We start from the raw sequence: 6,360 nt of genomic DNA on the forward strand, positions 1-6,360 counted from the left end.
AAAGAACTTATACAACTCAACACCAAAAAAAAAACCAACCAAACCAAAAAAAAAACAACAACAAAAACAATCCAATTAAAACATCGCCAAAGGATCTAAATAGACACTTTTCCGAAGAGTATATATACAGATGGCCAATAGCTATAGGAAAAGATACTCAATGTCAGTAATAATCAGAGAAATACAAATTAAAACTACAATGAGATATTACCTCACACCTGTCAGAATGGCTGTTACCAATTAACAAACAACAAGTGTTGGCAAGGATGTGGAGGAAAGGGAACCATTGTGTACTGTTGGTGGGAATGCAGATTGGTGCAGCCACTGTGGAAAACAGTATGCAGTTACCTAAAGAAATAAAAAATGGGCCCTGGCCAGTGTGGCTCAGTTGGCTGGGCATCATCCCATGCACCGAAAGGTTGCAGCATTTGATTCCTGCTCAGGGCACATGCCCCAGCTATGGGCTCCATCTCCTAGGGGGTGTGGTCTGCAGGAGGCAGCTGATTAAGGCTTCACTCTCACATCATTTCTCTCCCTCTCCCTTCCTCTCTAAAAGTCAATTAAAAATTTAAGCCCTAGCTGGTTTGGCTCAGTGGATAGAGTGTTGGCCTGTGGACTAAAGGGTTCCAGGTTCCATCCCAGTCAAGGGCGCATGCCCAGGTTGTGGGCTCCATCCTCAGTAGGGGACATGCAGGAGGCAGCCAGTTAATGATTCTCATCATTGATGTTCCTCTATTTCTCTCCCTCTTCCTTTCTCTCTGAAATCAATAAAAATACATTTTAAAAAATAAGTAATAAATAAAAATCAATTAAAAATTTAAAAATTGAACTGCCTTATGACCCAGTGATTCTACTTTGGGGATATATCTGAAGAAACCAGAAACACTGGTGTAGTGCAGCATTATTTACAATCACCAAGATTTGGACGCAGCCCAGGTAGTAGATGAGTGGATAAAAAAGCTGTGGTACATTTACACAATGGAATACTACATGGCCTTAAAAAAAAAGAAATCTTACCTTTCGGGACAGCATGAATGGACTTGGAGAGTCTCAAGCTAAGTGATGTAAGCCAGTCAGAGAAAGACAAGTTCCATATGATTTCACTTATATGTGGAATCTAATGAACAAAATAAACTAACAAAGAAAATAGAAACAGACTCACAGATACAGAGAACAGACTGACAGCTGTTAGAAGGGAGGCATTTGAGGGACTGGGTGAAAAAGGTGAAGGGATTAAGCAAAGAAAAAAAACCCTCATAGATGCTGACAACAAACAGTATGGTGATTTCCAGAGGGAAAGTGGGGTTGAGGGTGTAGCAGAGGATAAAGGGGAGATATGTGGTGATGGAAGGAGACTGGACGTGGCGAACACACAATACAATATATAGATGATGTATTATAGAATTGTACACCTGAAACCTATATAATTTTATTAACCAATGTCACCCCAATAAATTCAATAACATTTTTTAAAAAGACTGATTGGGCCCTGGCCGGTTTGGCTCAGTGGATAAAGCATCGGCCTGCGGGCTGAGGGATCCCAGGTTCAATTCCCGTCAAGGGCATGTACCTTGGTTGCGGGCACATCCTCAGTAGGGGGTGTGCAGGAGGCAGCTGATCAATGTTTCTCTCTCATCGATGTTTCTTACTCTCTATCCCTCTCCCTTCCTCTCTGTAAAAAAATCAATAAAATATATTTAAAAAAAGAAAAAAAAGACTGTTAGGGAGCTTAAGTAATGGAGAAATAGACAACCTCCAGGGACAAACGGGCTGTTTTCCAGAAATTCAATTTTAAATTATTTGGAATGCAGAAGACATTTCCCTTAGAAACAATGCTATGAATAATTGCAGTTATTTTCTTAGCAAAGTCCACACAAGATTGTTTTACTCATAATGTAACAGAAATATCTGTTAAGAAATTTTAGGCTTCCATCAATTGCATCCCTAAATCCTCTCCACGCTGAATTGTAAATTAGCTGTGTATATAACTGCCACCCCAACTAGACTGTGAACTCTTTGAGGGCTGGAAACTGTTGAATTATTCATTTTTTTATTCTGAATGCCTGGCATGTAACTGGAAATAAATGTTGGTTGCATAAATGAATGGACAAATTTAATAGGCATTGGAATAATGTTGAAAGTATCTTGGGGAATAAAAACACTAACATTTAATGGGTACCTTAATATGTGTCTGGCACTGTGCTGGGTGGATAATCAATAAAGCAAGATGCTTTGTTTATACTAGAGTTAGGGATGAAGAAGCTGGAGGCAATTTTAATATTTGAGATATAAAATAAATGAGTGCGCCCTAACCGGTTTGGCTCAGTGGATAGAGCGTTGGCCTGCAGACTGAAGGGTCCCAGGTTCGATTCCGGTCAAGGGCATGTACCTTGGTTGTGGACACACCCCCAGTAGGGGGTGTGCAGGAGGCAGCTGATTGATGTTTCTCTCTCATCGATGTTTCTAACTCTCTATCCCTCTCCCTTTCTCTCTGTAAAAAATCAATAAAATCTATTTAAAAAAATAAAATAAATGAGTGCTGGAGTTGCTAAATAAATGTTTTTGGATGAAGTGAATGGATAGATGTATTGATTTGAAAGAAATGTCATAGAAAAATATCAATAGGAATTGATATGCAAAGGAAAATGATTCTTTTGAGGATCTCTAAGACTGAGTGTTGGGGAGGTATAACCACAGCTAAAGAGCAGAAAATGGAAAAGGAAGTTGTTAACAGAGAGGACTGGTCAAGGAAAGAAGAGAAGGTCTGGTCTGGGTTAGGATTTGATTTAATTTCATCTGATTTACTGCTCCCTGTAAAAATGCATTTGCTCTTGACAGTCTCCAAAGATTTGTTATGAGTTTAGATTAAGGTTAGATTGAAGTTAGATTGATTTCTTTCCACAATGATAGTAAATTAAACACTTGTTCTGCTATAACAATGCCATCAACTGGGTTGTTTAAACAACAAACACTTATTTCTCACAGTTCTGGGAGCTGGAAATCTGAGACCAGAATGCCATCATGGTCGCCTGGTGAGGGCTTTCTTCTCAGTTGAAGATGGGTGACTTCTCCTTGTATCCTCACATGACAAAGAGAATGAGAACTCTCTGGGGTCTCTTTTATAAGAGCACTAATTCCATTTTTGAGGGCTCCACCCTGGTGATCTAGTTATCTCCCAAAGGCCCCACCCTCCTAATACCATTGAACGGGGGGGTTAGGATTTCAACATCTGAATTTGGAGGGGACACAAACATTCAGTCCATATCAGATGGCTATAATGGTGAAGGCAGTAGAGTGGACATACTAGGCAGTAAGGGAGAATGCAACATAGGAAAGTGGGAGAGGGCAATTGTTATCTTTAGATAGTTTTTGGTGGAGGAAGAAAAAGATGGGGACAGAAGAAGAAGGAGGAGGGGGAAGGCAAACAACCATTTCATAATTTCATAAAGGGCCTAACCTCGCAGAAAGTCCCTCTGACTTACTGCCAGCCTGATCATTGTTCTTTGAAAGCAGCACTACAACGACTTCTGCATTTACTTCATTGTCCACAAAGTGCAATCAATAAATATTTGTTGATGGATTATTCTGAGTGTTTCAAATCAATCCACACTTCTAGTTTTATTAAGGATTTTAGAATTGACATTGATCAAGCTGAAATAAGAACTGTCTTTAAATTTGCAAGACATTTTATGTCTCTCCCCAAGGAAAAGCAAATATGTAAACCTTTGTCCATGCCCATTATGCACCAAACACTGTACTGGAGGTCTTCTTTACAATATTGCATTCCTAGTAACTCATTATTATTTTAAAAATTACTTAGTGCCCATTATGTGTCAGATTCTATGCTAAGCAATGATGATAAAAGGCAAAGAGGGAGAAACTCTGATCTTTTAGCAGTTTTAGTATAATGGGGAGAAGATAGGGCCAAATCAAGAACTGTCAAGAACTGTAAGTACAATGAAAAGGTAAGCACTTGGCAATACTGGAGAATAGAAATAAGTTTTAATTTAAAAAGAGTAGGTAATACAGACAGGTAGAATGGAACATCTGTTTAAATGAAAATTTTCATTTGTCTGAATAAAAAAAAAATTTTTTTTGAATGACAATTTAACTGGATGCCAAGAGGAGCCTAAGGAGACATGATTTAAATGTTGTAGGCCCTGGAGGTCATCCTGGATCAGGAAAAGGATATTAGAGAAAAACTGAATAAATGTAAATAGAATATGGATTTTAGTTAATCATGTGTATTACTATTAGTTCCTCAATTGTGACAAATGTACCATACTAATGTAAGATATTAATAGGTAAAATTGGGTGTAGAATATACTAGAACTATTTGAAGTATCTGTGTAATAATTCTGTAAATCCAAAACTGTTTTAAACATTTCATTAAAATACTTAAACTGGCATCTTGTATTTTTGTTAGCTCTGGCAACACTAACACTTTTACTTCCAAATAATCATTAAGCATAAAATATAAAAAATAATCTTAAATTGATAATTAATGATTTGAGTTGTATATAATTTCTCCTAGGTATTGGATCCGAACACTTTATTTATTTTTATTTATTATTATTTTTTAAATATATTTTATTGATTTTTTACAGAGAGGAAGGGAGAGGGATAGAGAGTTAGAAACATCAGTGAGAGAGAAACATGGATCAGCTGCCTCCTGAACACCCCCTACTGGGGATGTGCCCGCAACCAAGGTACATGCCCTTGAATAGAATCGAACCTGGGACCCTTCAGTCCCCAGGCCGACGCTCCATCCACTGAGCCAAACTGGTTAGGGCTTTATTTATTTTTAAATATAATATTTATTGAAGTAAAGCACACATAGAGAAAAGAGTGCACTAAACATAAGTGTGCAACTAGATGAACTTTCAAAAAGTAATCACACTAGGTGTGGGTGTAACTACAACCCAGGTCAGGAAAACCATGTGACCAGCAGTCCAGAAGCAACCTCATGGTCCTTCCCTATTAAAGTTAATCATTATCATGACTTCTAGCACCACAAATTAATTTGCCTGTGTACCTAACATAAATGAACTCAAACAATATGGACTGCCAAACACTTTATTTTCTATACACAGTTCATTTGTTTTCTTTCCTTTTTTTTTTTTTGGCAAGGCTCAAGCAACCAAATAATTATTAGGGATTATTCTTCAATGTAGGAAAAAAACTGGCTTAAGTCCCCCCCCTCCAATGAACCATCAATAAAGTTAATCTTAATTTGGTTCGTGCACATCTCAAGAGATTTAAAAAATACAGTTATGAGAAAATCAGCAAGGTTAAGGCCCTGCAAGTAATCACTTTTCTGGGGTGACTGCTAATTTATGCTGCCTGAATAGAAAATGGTGCTGATTATTTTATTCTTGCTGCTCCTTTGGGAAAGAACCACCTCTGTGTTGTGGAAGAAGACCTTAGAATTTGGAATAAAAATACACATGTATACTATAACAGTTTTATTTGAAGAGGAGCTTAGAAAAAATCTTTTATAAAAAAAAAGATGGGGATTTTAAGAATGAGAGTGAATTTTAGAATATTTGCCGCTTTCCAGATACAAGACAACCAAATATATTTTGCTCCACTTTAATATCTGCTTTGTTGCGTAACACAACTAGGAAGTTAGTCCTTATTGCTTAATACTTAATTGTTGGTAATATGCTAGGCCTTATAAAGAAAACCTGTTTTTAATGGTAGTAGAAATGATATATCAGAGGTTTATACACGTTCCCTCAATCTCTTAACTATTCATTTCTGCTCTAAGTGACAAGGCCCTGACACTAACATGTATGTGTGCCACAAAAGATTTCCTTACGTTATACATTCCATTTTGTAAGCTTGCAGGGCGTCTACTACGTGCACAAAATTATGCTGGACAACTTTGGTATGTCCAGAGATAAGAAACGGTTCCTATGCTGTGTTTCTACTTGAGCTAGTCAAAGGTTTTGTACTTTTACAGCGGAAGGGTATCAGGTTAAGCTGGATGTTTATTTAATCTGAGTTCTTAGTCTTCTGGAAAACAAAAACAAAAACAAGACCCCCCCCCAAAAAAAACAACAACACACAAACCCATAAGGCAAAAGCTTGTTTAAAAACAGATACTACTTTTAAGGATTTGGGTTCGTTCTAAAGCAGGACCATGGATTCTTAAGATTGATTTACATAGAAGGGCTAGGTCTGCCACCGGAGCTGAAAAAGGGGTTCGTATTTTTCACACTGGACTGTTCCACGGGGAGCTCCATGCGGCCCGGGATGGCATCCTCTGCAAGGCCGGGCGGCTCCCTTTCGCCTGACTCCCCGGACCAGAGGCTGCGGAAGCCCGGCTCTGGCTGGGGGAGAGGCCTTGGGTCCGGG

Source organism: Myotis brandtii, unplaced genomic scaffold, assembly GCF_000412655.1.
Source record: "Myotis brandtii unplaced genomic scaffold, ASM41265v1 scaffold18, whole genome shotgun sequence".
Classification (NCBI taxonomy): domain Eukaryota; kingdom Metazoa; phylum Chordata; class Mammalia; order Chiroptera; family Vespertilionidae; genus Myotis; species Myotis brandtii.